The sequence below is a fragment of the Mauremys mutica genome, chromosome 7, assembly GCF_020497125.1.
Source record: "Mauremys mutica isolate MM-2020 ecotype Southern chromosome 7, ASM2049712v1, whole genome shotgun sequence".
NCBI classification, from domain to species: Eukaryota; Metazoa; Chordata; order Testudines; family Geoemydidae; genus Mauremys; species Mauremys mutica.
Window position 1 is genome coordinate 34,867,027 of NC_059078.1, and position 13,662 is coordinate 34,880,688.

The 13,662-nt window shown below is 42.6% G+C and overlaps 1 long non-coding RNA gene across 5 annotated transcripts in view; it reads right to left on the reverse strand.

Moving 5' to 3' along the window:
• The window catches only part of LOC123374781, a 279,950-nt gene that overhangs the window by 56,635 nt on the left and 209,653 nt on the right, over positions 1 to 13,662 (reverse strand). For all 5 annotated transcript variants that reach the window (XR_006581196.1, XR_006581192.1, XR_006581195.1 and 2 more), the window contains one exon: positions 7,919 to 7,983. This is a non-coding gene — a long non-coding RNA (uncharacterized LOC123374781). The remainder of the gene's footprint in view (positions 1 to 7,918; positions 7,984 to 13,662) is intronic.

Below are 13,662 nucleotides of genomic sequence, written 5' to 3' on the forward strand. Positions count from 1 at the left end.
CTCTAGATCCCTAGGAATGAATACATTTGCACATGAGCTCAACACAACTACTCAAGACTGTAGCAAAGACCTGCTTTCTTCCAAAAGAAAAGCTAATGAACGGATCTGTCTTTTCCTCTCATGTTTCAGTACTTATGTGGATACACATTAAAGACTTGTATAAATTATCCAAAAAACCCCAAAACAAAACAAAAAAACAAGCCACTTGACACACAAAACAGAGGAAAAAAATCATCTAAACGAATCTGCACCTCCAAAGCTTAATGTAATGACTGCCTTACAAAAAGAACACCCAGTCAAGTGGAAAAAATCGGAGAGCTTGGCAACTGACTCTTTTGGTTTGGAAAAAAATGGTTAAATACACAAGCTACTGTGCATAAGGGATGGGTTGGGTGGGGGAAATTAAACAAAACTTTAAAATGGTCTTTGCACAGGATGGGGTGACAATGCTCCAGTGTGAATTTCTACTGAAGTGTGGATTGTGCAGATTTAGGTTTCTACACTTGTGAAAAGCTTCTGCTGGTCTTGCCTGTCTTTCCATTTCACACAATTTGCTACAGCAAGTAGAACTGTTGACGTTTTCTGTAGACACTGGTTTATCTGCCTTTCTTTTTTTGTGCTGCAGATTTTAGCACAGGGATTTGGGACAGCTGGGCATAATAATAGCAATATTTAACACTTTATTCAGATAAAACTAATATTAATTTATTTAAATAAAAAAGAACTCTACACCATTTTTGGAACTATTCTGCAATTAAAGTAGATAGCTTGCTTTCTTTGTGGAATAATTATTTTGTAGATACGGCAAGGGAAAAACTGAAGCTGTATATATTATTCTTTACTCGGATATTTCTACTAGTTGGATTTGCAGGATATTTTCTGCAGTACTAGATGTTTAAGTACAAAAGCAGGCATCTTTTATAATTTTTTTCTGTTTGCTGCTAGTTGTCTGGAAAAATCAAACTGGTAGTGAGTATAATCTCTTTACAATACACTTTTTTTTTCCAATTAAAGAGGAGCGTTATGAAAATCCAGTTTGGAATACATCAAAAATAAATATGAAACTCCAGACAAACTTCCACCTTTTGGAAAATGAACCATAGGATAAGAGTATATTTTGTAAGAGACTATTTTTATATGAATATTTTATTTATACTATGTCTGCTTGTATAATTCTATAACCTGTACTTTTCCCTCAAAACAGGCATACAATTTGTAATTCTTAGGCTATTTAACAGATAAAGGCTGATTAGTTTGTGGACACAACAGCAGCAAGCAGGATACATTTAGCTGCAATTGGTAGATGTGTCAAAATGCAGAATGAACTTTCTCTCCGGATGTGTGTACAAACTGGCTCTCTTCCTGCAGTTCAATTTGCAGAATATGCAAAACAAGAACAGGGTATGTAGCATCAATTTTGTCACATGGCTTGAATTCATGATTGGTATTAACTGGATGCTCATTTATCCCATTCAGAAAAAAAAATCTGAATTAGCTTCCCACATGCGTCAGTCATTAAACTGTGGTGTTATGACTAGCAAATGTGCTGTGTGTGCTGTCAGTTAAACCTCTATATTGTGTTACTGTCAAATTTGATTTTATCAGTGGAAGACTATAGACTATGACTGTAAAAACTAGCATGACCCACATCGCCTGATTCTCATAGATAAGATACAAAGCTTACTGTTTTTGCCCAACTGGTTTTGGCATTTGCCTTATTCTTTCCCCCCAAAAAGTTCTGAGTTAAAAAACTCAAACCACATTTAGGCAAACATTAAACAATCTATTTCTCCACAATGAAGAAGTCCTTCTTGTACTCTCTTTTGATATTTCCTTTCTCATCTGGGAAACTAGAAGTGATGTGGGTGAGTAAATAAATATTCCCACTCCTGGCTGGAATCTTTTTGCTTGCTTCTCCTGCCTGAATCATTTAGAGCCTCACACATAGTTCTAATGTCAATGGTGGTTTTGCATGAGTAAGGAATACAGGATTGGGCTCTTATTGATATCACATGTTCCACTGTTTGGGACATATGACAAACACTTCTATAGTTGAGAAATGTGAGATCACTCAGTCAAAAAGGTTGAGACAACTGACAACAAGGGAAACAAACAAGTTATCTCCCCAGTGACTCCCATTGATATTAATAAGTATTAGAACAAATAGACAATAAGCAAATTAGTAATAGGTCTGATCCATTGATTTTTGTAGGGGTTCTGCCTGTACTAGGACTGCAAGATTGGGACCACATGAGAAAGGAAATGATGGAAGTTGTACAAGAGAATTTTACAGGATTTGGGTAAAATAATGTATTTTCAGAATTGCCCTGAATGCAGCATATTGTTTACATACACACACACAAAATACCTGCTCCTTGCTGTGTACAATTAAGATTAAGGATATAGTGTTTCTTTGCAGATTTGCCATTTACCACGTTACAGCAACTCAGACACCAATGTATGAGATATCAAAGTAGAAGTCGGATAAGATGAATACAGTTTACTTTCAACTTTGTCACTTGTCAACGTGAAACAATTTAAAAGTAGTATTTTTTTTATAATGGAGCTTATATTTTTTTCAGGATTCTAAATTTTGTGTATTAAAGATTGAAAATGGGACCTAAATTTCAAGAATATATATACAATATGAAGATTAATTACAAGTATGCAACATGGTTTAATAATGCAGATCTCTGATAAAGTTAATCATGGGGCAATTTTTTTTTACAGTATGGATTGGCTTTCACTAAGTAGATACACAACACAGTCAACAGTTTGTTGTTCTTCACTGATTACAGTAATCTAACAAAGTGTTATTTTTGCAGTATGTTTTTACCATAGGAAAAGCATTCTGTAAAACTGCAGCTTTCTGTATATTTCAATACATTGGTGATGCACAGTGTACAACTAGCACATTAACTCTTAAAAAACAGATTTCTTTAAAGAATTTTAATCACAATAATAAAGAACTGGATGGATATACAAAGAAAATCTATTTATTTTATTGCAGAACTAGAAAAGATTGAGTAGCTTACCAATTCTTAAATGTTTTGCAGTGGAAATAGTCTCATTTGGGAAATCAGTTTAACATTTACATAAAAACCAACACTGGACCTGACATTGTCCCTATATTTGCAGTGTTTCTGAAATATGAGGAAAGGTGTCTTTTATCTGTTTTGAAGTTGAATGTCAAGTTAGGAATACTGCATTTAACAAGTAGCCCTAAAAGTTCAGAAATGAGGAAAATGTAGAGTTGCAGTCGACTAGAAAGTGTCTGAAAGTTTGGCTACATCTTACCAGATAAGCGAAAGTTGGCCCATCTGAGTCAGCCATGAGTCTGGAGTTAATTAGCCATTCTCTAAATTTGACTGAATGGCATGAAGAATAAATAGGAGAAGGAAAGATTTACGATTTTGTAGATATTTTTTCCCCAAACAGTTTGTTCTTTGTCCTCAGGGAATAGAAGAGCTCTGTTTGTACTTGGTAAAGAACTACACAATGGGAATGAAATGCATACAACTGCAGAGGAATACAGCCTTCAATAGAAAATTCATCTTTTCATTTCTACTAAATGAGTGGAGTGCTGGATTGATGTTCACGTAAATAACCTGGTTAATGTTCAGAAAGCAAACATGTTCAATATTGTAAAAACAGGAAGAAAGTTAAGAAAAACATTTGAATGAGCATAATTATGAGTTTGGAAATTTTAAAAACCTTATTTGACTTATACTCTTTTTTTCCACATTGGAATTTCATTTTGCAAAACTGAAAATAAATTCCAAGTGGGATTCTAAAGAAAATTAAAAAGGATTTTCATTGATCTATTTCACTTCATGGCCCTAATTTTTTTTTAAGTTGACAACTATCTTGACCACAGTTAGCTTGCATACTTGGAAAAGTGCTTGCATAAAACAAGAATCCATCAATGACCTAAAGTTTTCTTTGCCATGTTTGCACAAAACTAATGGAGACGTATCTTTCAACAGTGATAATTAAACTGAAAACCTCCCTAAAATGTAAACTTAATTGGCTCATTTTGTAAATGGCAAGGTTATTCTGAGGTTGCACAGTTACTTGAGAAAGGGAAAGATATATACGAACCATCTTATGAGTACAGGATTTAATAGTATATTTCAGAGACTATAACACTGTTTAAGCAAAACTCAGTTTTAAAAGCCCATTTGTATAGTTAAATTTAGAAATGGGGCAGGCTTCAGTTGCGTTATGAATGAAATTTCAGTATAAATACTTCAGATAACATTTGTGCATTTAAATAATAGACATTTGGAAAGACCACAATGGACACCCAAGTTGGTATACTGACACAGCAGCACACATGCACCTATATTCCAGATGGTTAGCTGCACACAAGACCCCAAAATCTATTGTTGCTAGGACTATTCTGCAGAATGTATGCATATGAACCTGCCAGAATTGGGGTAGCAAGTTCTGCCATATGCTTCTGCTGCCAATAACAAAGTTTTCCAGCATATGCACCTACATACAGTGCAAACGACAACGTAGCTTGCAGTATTTAACATAGTGGGTTTTATCATGCATGACGACTTCTCGGCAGTAGCCTACAGAATTCTCCTAAATTCTAAAACTGAACTGAGTAATGTTGTGTGCAACTTTCAGAATATGATGCCTCCCAACTGGTTAACAAGGGATGTTTTCCTCCAGGAAAACATTAGTTCAGAGTGTGTGGGAGTTCTCCTTAAAGGCATATTTTCTAACACTGAACAAAAATTCAGAGAACTAACTCTGGGAACAAATGTTAATGATATATTGTAAGTTAATCAATGAAGAGGTACAACTGGATTTAAGATACTCCTTGTGTTTGAAGTAAAGGTGCCAGAACCACTCAGCTTTGCAATTCTCTCACTCTTGCCATTCCAGATACATTTTTAAACCATTCAGACTACTTCCGATCATGTTTTTGGAGTTATATGAAAGCACCAGTTGTTTCTTGTGTATTCCTGGGTTTGATCTAGGGCAAAATATTGAATAGAGGAGGGCTGTGTGAGAGAGCAATCTCCCTAACTATTGACATGTGTTAAAAGTTTCAAAATAAACATACTGGATGTGGGATCTGCAAAATGCTCTTGCGTATCTTACAAGAGAGATCACACTTCTCGTTCTGTGAAGTATGGCACTCGACGTTGCCTGTTTTCTCCAATGGCTGTCTGTGTATCTCCTCTGATGGCTGTTTTTTGGGTAGTGAAGCCACCATATTACCATCTTCTTCAGCAAAACAACTCCACTGGAAGAAGCTATTATTTTTTTCTGGGGGGAAAGGATTCCTGATATGTCTGCATGCACGAGACAGAAAGTAAGTGGGATGGTAAGAAAGGATACGATCAAAATTTCCACTTTACCTGTGAGCACCTTCATATTTAGATGCTCCTGAATTTTCTCCAAATGGATAAGCCCAACCCTAGTTTTTATGCCTGCTATACTCAATCATCCATTTTCCCCTCAATAGGCAATGTTTACCTTACATACCACTTCATAGTCCCAGGTTAACTGACAATTCACAAGCCATGTGCCACATAAACCTAACACTACTAGTTACAGGTCATAATCTTATTTTTTAAAAAGAGAGATGCACAAGTGTGCCTTGGGATCAATGCATTGTGCACAAAATCCTATTATGAAAACCCTTCACTGTCACATTTTCACCTCTACTTGGAGCCAGTGTGCAAGTTTGCAGAATAGATGCGCTATCTGCTCCATAGTTTAGCTAGTATTTTATTTCCTTCTTGCACTGGGAGGGAAATTAATTTTTTGGGGGGTGAGATTACATTTAGCGATCTAGTCTACCTCCCTAAATTACTGATGGTTTGCCAATTATCATAGCAGCTAGATGCAGAAATACAGTAAAACAGAAAGGGATATGGCATAAAACAAAAATGTCTGTCCAATCTTGATGTGCGCCTATCATTCTATAGCATAGTATGAGAAGTCTGGAAACAGTCTTTACCTACAGCATGATATCCAGCTAGTAGACCAATTCAGGTCTAAGATGAAAAGTCAGACTATTTGAAGGTTATTTCATACTAAATTAGCAGAGTGGAGAAGCTCAGTTTCTTTAATTGTGATACACAGGAAGAGTTTTAAACATTCACTAGTGATCAAATTTCCACTTCCATCTGGTCTATTGGATTCTGTTGGAGTGAAAAATATGAAGGAATAGTGCTAAATTCTGACCTCAGCCATGCACGCTCACTGATTTCAACGAGATCGCATAGGTATGACAAAGAGCAAAATGCAATGGATGGTGCCTAAGAAGGTCTGTTGAAAGTATTTACTCATATTGTTTGCACCCCTTTCTTCATGCGTATGTTTCCTTATTCTCATGCAGCTAGTTTTGAACTCACCACAACCACACACAGTCTAAATTGTTGCAATGCAAACTGATTATAAGATGGACTTATAAGATTCTGCAAATGGCCATCCCTCTTTGTATAGTCAAAATCTGTTGGGGAGTTTTGTGGAGCCCTCCAGTGCTGTAACTTTAAAATCTCAAGTACTTTGGTGTAGTCTCGGCAGCATTGCATGGGTTTTTTTTAAACAATGGTATCAAGACTTTGCAGAAAAGCAGCCAGAGCTGCTGGGGGGTTGGAGTGTTTGGGAAGTGGCTTTAGGCAGGGGAAAGCAGGTCAGGAGACAAGGAACATCCTAAGAAGTAGTGGAAAGAACATTATAGCCCATCACAGAGAAAGAAAGAAATGACCTAAGAGGAATAAAATGAAGCTCAGAGATGTGTTGGAATGGAGGAAAGAAATAAAGGAAGGTCACTGAAAACCATTAAGGAAGACAGAGAAAGAAGATTATTGGATTCACTGGGGGAAAGGAGGGAGGGATATTGGTAGCTTGACTAAACTGACTTGCTTTGTAGCCTAAGTTAGTACTGTCCAGCTGATGGCCCATGGGTCATAATCAGCCACAAGATGATTTCACCTGGCCCATGTCCCCTTCTCAAACTTAAAAATAATATTTATTGGTGTGGTGCACTGAAGTCTAGCACCCATGGGATACATGACCAAGGAGGAAAAGCTTGAACACACAGGAAAACATATCTCGCTGTTAACAGCCCTTTATCAATTGCATTGAGACAGCAATAAATCTCTTTTCTGAGTAGGTTCCTCGGTTTCAGTTTATGTTCAATAACTTCACATATACACATCAGACTATAGACGTGCATGCACATATGGACAATTTGTTCTGCAAATATATTGTTCATTTACAATCTTTCATTGGTGTAAAGATAGACAGATCTGGTTTAAGCAACAAGGAAAGTTAAACGCTGGCTTAAGCTATCGGAGAGCACATTTTGTCCAGAGGTTTTTGATTTAACCAGATATATAGTGAGATCCATCTCAAGAAGAGAAGGAAGTACAATTGTGATGAGCGTGACTGAACCAAAATCTTTTCATAGAATCATAGAATATCAGGGTTGGAAGGGACCTCAGGAGGTCATCTAGTCCAACCCCCATAATTTACTTAAATTATATCTTGTACAAATAAACTAAAATGTGTAGGGTTCCCCCCGTTAAGATAATTATTCTTTGTACTTTTGTAGCACTTACCAGTTAAGCACTGAAAGTGTTCTGCAAACAGTATAGTATTAACCCTCATGCTACTCTGGTTTGATTATTCAGCATTATTATCCCCATATAATGAAAGGAAACTGAGGCACAGAGCAGTTAAGTGACCTGTCCACAGGCACATAGAAAGTCTGTGGAAAAATCAGGAATAGAAACCAAGTCTCCTGACTTCTAGGATGTTACTTTAAGAACTAGATTAACGTCTGGTCTCTAAAGATAACAACAATGAACAAAATACATGTTGAGATTTAATGACAAAAATTATTTTTTAAAGAAGTCTTTTGAAAATCAGCTCTCTTTCTTCTTACCATAGGTGCCAATAACCAAGGTGAGAGATTGCCTCTTTCTTCTGCTACAATGACTTCACCAATTCCTGAATAATAATGAATAATTAATAAATAGAACTGTCACATTGCTTAATTATTAGTGATATTAAGGTGGAACTTTGACAAAACCTGACCTCAGGGTTTGTCTAACAATTTCACCTTTAAATACATTTTTAACGCTAGCTTTAAAAAGGAAAGTGATAGAGAATAGGCCTAGAAATCAGAAGAGCTGGGTTCTAATCCCAGTATTGGCAGTAAATGAGCTTGGGCAAATCAAAAGCAAACATATAATAGATCAAGTTCTTCATATGTAAAATGAGAATTCCACCTCTCCAGGGGTACTGTGATGCTTTATCAAGAAAGGTCTATGAAACAGTTTGGAAATGTAAAAACAGCAAAGAGTTCTGTGGCACCTTATAGACTAAGGGTATGTCTACACTACAAGAGTAGTTCGATTTAACTTAGGTCGAATTTGTGGATTCGACCTTATGAAGTCGAATTTGTGTATCCACACTAAGGACACTAATTCGACTGTCTGAGTCCACAGTAACGGGGCCAGCGTCGACATTGGAAGCGGTGCATTCTGGGCAGCTATCCCACAGTTCCCGCAGTCCCCGCTTCCCATTGGAATGCTGGGTAGAGCCCCCAATGCCTGCTGGGGGAAAAATGTGTCGAGGGTGGTTTTGGGTAACTGTCGTCATTCAACCGTCACTCCCGCCCTCCCTCCCTGAAAGCGCCGGCGGGAAATCTGTTAGCCCACTTTTCTGGTCAGTGACAGCGCGGACGCCACAGCACTGCGAGCATGGAGCCCGCTGCGATCATCGCTGCACTTATGGCCGTTGTCAACTCCTCGCACCTTATCGTCCACCTCTTCCACAGTCAGCTGCTGAGAAATCGGGCGAGGAGGCTCCGGCAGTGCGGTGAGGACATGAAGTGTGAGAGTGGCACAGACCTCTCACAAAGCACGGGATCCCGTGCCGCGGAGATCACGGTGGCAATGGGTCATGTTTATGCTGTGGGACGGCGATTCTGGGCCCGGGAAACAAGCACGGACTGGTGGGACCGCATAGTGCTGCAGGTCTGGGATGAATCACAGTGGCTGCGAAACTTCAGGATGCGTAAGGGCACTTTCCTTGAACTGTGTGACTTGCTGGCCCCTGCCCTGAAGCGCCAGGACACCCGGATGCGAGCAGCCCTGAGTGTGCAGAAGCGAGTGGCCATAGACCTCTGGAAACTTGCAACGCCAGACAGCTACCGGTCAGTAGCGAACCACTTTGGCGTGGGCAAATCTACCGTGGGGGTTGCTGTGATGCAAGTAGCCCACGCAATCGTTGACCTACGGCTCTCAAAGGTAGTGACCCTGGGAAACGTCCAGGTCGTCATAGATGGCTTCGCTGCGATGGGATTCCCAAACTGCGGTGGGGCTATAGATGGCACTCACATCCCTATCCTGGGACCGGCCCACCAGGCCAGCCAGTATATTAACCGAAAGGGCTACTTTTCAATGGTGCTGCAAGCACTGGTGGACCATAGGGGACGTTTTACCAACATCTACGTCGGGTGGCCGGGCAAGGTTCATGACGCGCGTGTTTTCAGGAACTCTTGTCTGTTTAGACGCCTGCAGGAAGGTAGTTTCTTCCCGGACCACAAAATAACTGTTGGGGGTGTGGAGATGCCTACAGTGATCCTCGGGGACCCAGCCTACCCGCTAATGCCCTGGCTCATGAAGCCCTATACAGGCGCCCTGGACAGTGACAAGGAGCTCTTCAACTACCGGCTGAGCAAGTGCAGAATGGTGGTGGAGTGTGCTTTCAGACATCTCAAGGGGAGATGGAGGAGCTTACTGACTCGCTCGGATCTCAGCGAAACCAATATCCCCATTGTTATTGCAGCTTGCTGTGTGCTCCACAATCTCTGTGAGAGCAAGGGGGAGACCTTTATGGCGGGATGGGAGGTTGAGGCAAATCGCCTGGCTGCTGATTACGCTCAGCCAGACAGCCGTGCGATTAGAAGAGCCCAGCGGGAAGCGCTGTGCATCTGGGAGGCTTTGAAAGCTAGGTTCCTCAGAGAGCAGGGTAACCTATGACTGTCCAGTCTCTTTACAGAGAAGCTGAACCTGCCCCTGTTTCAGTTACTATTGACTTTTTTCAGCGGTTACATACCCCGTTCACCAGGTTTCCCCCCTTCCAACAGACGTTTAAAAATAAAGTTATTGGAACATTTTTAATTAACAAAGTTTTCTTTACTAACGAATTCGCGTTAAAGGGTTTAAACAGGGACGCAGACTGTGGTGGGTACGGTGTGCAGTGATGTACAGACCGCTTCTACACTCAAGGACTGACAGGCTCCTGCTCCTACAGCGGTCTCTGGGGGGAGGACGGTTACAGGAGGGTGTGCAGGAAGGGGTGGGTTTCCAGGAAGGGGTGAGGGGTGTGTGGGAAGGGTGAGTAGGTGCAGGGGGATGATGGCTCTGGCTGGGGCTCAGGGCATCAGAGAGGTTCATGGCTAGGGTGGAAGGGCATGGTAAGGGCAGCCTGCCTTGCCATTTGTGGATGCCAGGCGCTCGGACCCTGGGGCAGCATACACCTCCCAGACTGACCTGGGGCAGCAGACACCTCCCAGAGTGACCCAGGTGCCTAGTGACTGCACTCTGTGTGTGACCTGCTGTTGATCCTGCCCCCATGTCTGTACCCTGGTAATGGTGGCTGTCCTATGCAATTAACAAACCCCTATCTCCCCTTCACACAAAGTCTTCTGCAAAGAAACATGACGGAAACAGTAATGAACAGCAAACTATTTTTAATACTCAACTACACAGTTGGGGGATGAAACTGGGATTTTGGATTGGGTGAGCCAGGAAGGGAAGCAATTCTCATACTTTAGGGAATGAGAGCTGTTTGGTACATGAGTGCTCTGCTGGGGTGGAGTGACAGTTTTCACGGCCCCTAGCGCCCCTCCTTCTTGTGATTTTGGGTGAGGGGGGGACAGGACTTTGTGGCGGGGGAGGGCGGTTGCAGATACAGTTCAGGGGGGCTCTCTGCTCCTGCCTGCGGTCCTGCAGAACATCCACAAGGCGCCGGAGCGTGTCCGTTTGCTCCCTCATTAGTCCAAGCAGCGTTTGAGTCGCCTGCTGGTCTTCCTGCCGCCACCTGTCCTCCCGTTCGCTGTGTGAGCGCTGCTGCTGAGAGAGGGTCTCCCTCCACTGGCTCTGCTGGGCCACCTCGGCTCTGGAGTAGGCCATCAGTTCAGCGAACATCTCGTCCCGAGTCTTTTTCTTTTGCCGCCTAATCTGCGCCAGCCTCTGTGAGGGGGATGCCGGGGCAGTTCGGGAAAGAGCCGCAGCTGTGTGATGGGAAAAAGGAAGTGATTTCCTTGCAAAGATACATGTTTGCGAACACTGAACACAGTCTACTCAGTTTCTGTGAACAAGACCATACAGGGCACCTATCTCATGTGCTCTCAGGACAAGTTCGAATTTTCGGCATTCGCTTTCATTGCCTGGGGTCTTGCACTGGAGATCGGACAAGCGGGGCAGGACAGCAGAATCCGTGTAGCAGCCAGGCCTGGTAAGCCGTAAACTTTAGGCTGCTTAACAGTTAATGGATAGCAGTGCCCTCCTGCTGCAGGCAATCTGGAAAGCATAAAGTCTGACCCTGTTCCAGCCCCTCGCGGCTGTCCCCGGGAAAGATCCCTGTATGCTTTCCCTCTGCAGCCTCCACCACGTGGCTGTTAAACGACGGTCATTGTTATGCAAAGGAAAAGTCAAGCATTCACAATAGTAACATTACAGTAATTCCCCTAATTAGATGCAGCAGTCGCCGAGTGAGATCACCCTGTGGCGGGTCACTAGGAGAGACAGAGAGCGCATGCTGCGTGAATCCCTGCACAGACCAGGGCCCTATGCTGCCATGCTGGTCGAGGCAATGCTCCCACTGAACCTCAGGATGGCCTGGCGCGGAAGAGTGTGCTTCCACGGAGCACCCAATAAGGCACCTCTCCCCAGGAACCTCCTGCGGAGGCTTTTCGAGTACCTCTACGAGAGCTTCGTGGAAGTGTCCCAAGAGGATTTCTGTTCGATCCCTATATGTATTGACCTTCTTTTCATATAGTTTTTATTCCTGTTTTTAAAAAAATAAATGTTTACATGTTTATAGCACTTACCGACTGATCCTTCCCCTGATTCAGAGTCCGGGTTAACGGCCGGGGAGGGTTGGTAGGGGATCTCTGTGAGGCTGATGAAGAGATCCTGGCTGTCGGGGAAAGCAGTATTGTAAGCGCTGTCGCCTGCCTCGTCCTCCACAAACCCTTCCTCATCTTCCCCATCTGCGAACATCGCCGAGAAACTGCCCGTCGACACTATCCCATCCTCAGAGTCCACGGTCACTGGTGGGGCAGTGGTGGCAGACCCACCGAGAATGGCATGCAGTGCCTCGTAGAAGCGGCATGTCTGGGGCTGGGCTCCAGAGCGTCCGTTTGCCGCTTTGATTTTTTGGTAGCCTTGTCTCAGGTCCTTGATTTTCACGCGGCACTGCGTTGCATCCCGGCTGTATCCTCTGAGTGCCACGACTTTGGGGACCTTCTCGTAGGTCTTTGCATTCCGTTTTTTGGAGCGCAGCTCCGAAAGCACAGACTCATCGCCCCACACAGCGATCAGATCCAAGACTTCCCGGTCAGTCCATGCTGGGGCCCTCTTTCTACTCTGAGATTGCATGGACTCCTCTGCTGGAGAGCTCTGCATCGCTGCCGGTGCTGCTGAGCTCGCCCCGATGTCCAACCAGGACCTGAGATTCAAACTGGCCAGACAGGAAAAGGAATTCAAATTTTCCCGGGGCTTTTCCTGTATGGCTGATCAGAACATCTGAGCTCGGACTGCTGTCCAGAGTGTCAACACAGTGGTGCACTGTGGGATAGCTCCCGGAGCTACTAAGGTCGATTTCCGTCCACACATAGGCTAACTCGACATAGCCATGTCGAATTTAGCGCTACTCCCCTCGTCGGGGTGGAGTACCGAATTCGAACTAAAGAGCCCTCTAGGTCGAACTAATTAGCTTCCTGGTATGGACGGTTGCACGGTTAAATCGAATTAACGCTGCTAAATTCGACATAAACTCCTAATGTAGACCAGGCCTAACAGACCTATTGGAGCATGAGCTTTTGTGGGTGAATACCCACAGATGGATGTACATGCATCCGACGAAGTGGGTATTCACCCACGAAAGCTCATGCTCCAATACGTCTGTTAGTCTATAAGGTGCCACAGGACTCTTTGCTGCTTTTACAGATCCAGACTAACACGGCTACCCCTCTGATAGTTTGGAAGTGGAAGTGGTAAATTCTATCACTTCTATATTTAAAGCCTACATGGTATGGCCTGCCACCTGAAGAGGGAGACGTGAGGTGACTCAGTCTAGATGACAAGCTGTGCTCACACTAAGTACGCATGGTGAGACTTGGAGAATAAGTACAAAAAATGGATTGCAGCCTTTTTGAAAAGTTAGAAAGGCAATTTATCTGCTTCTGTCTCTCTCTTTGTATTAAGTCTGGGTACCAGTCAGATTATTTCAACGCTTGCCCATCTCTAATTGCATTTCTAATTAACTGAATTCAAATTAAACACTAAAGAGAAAAAACTTCTCAGAACATATATTGTGTTTATTTAGGCCAGACCAGTTTGTATGAAAGTACAAAATCAATCAAGGCCTAAAAGGAAGCTGGCAAACAGTCAG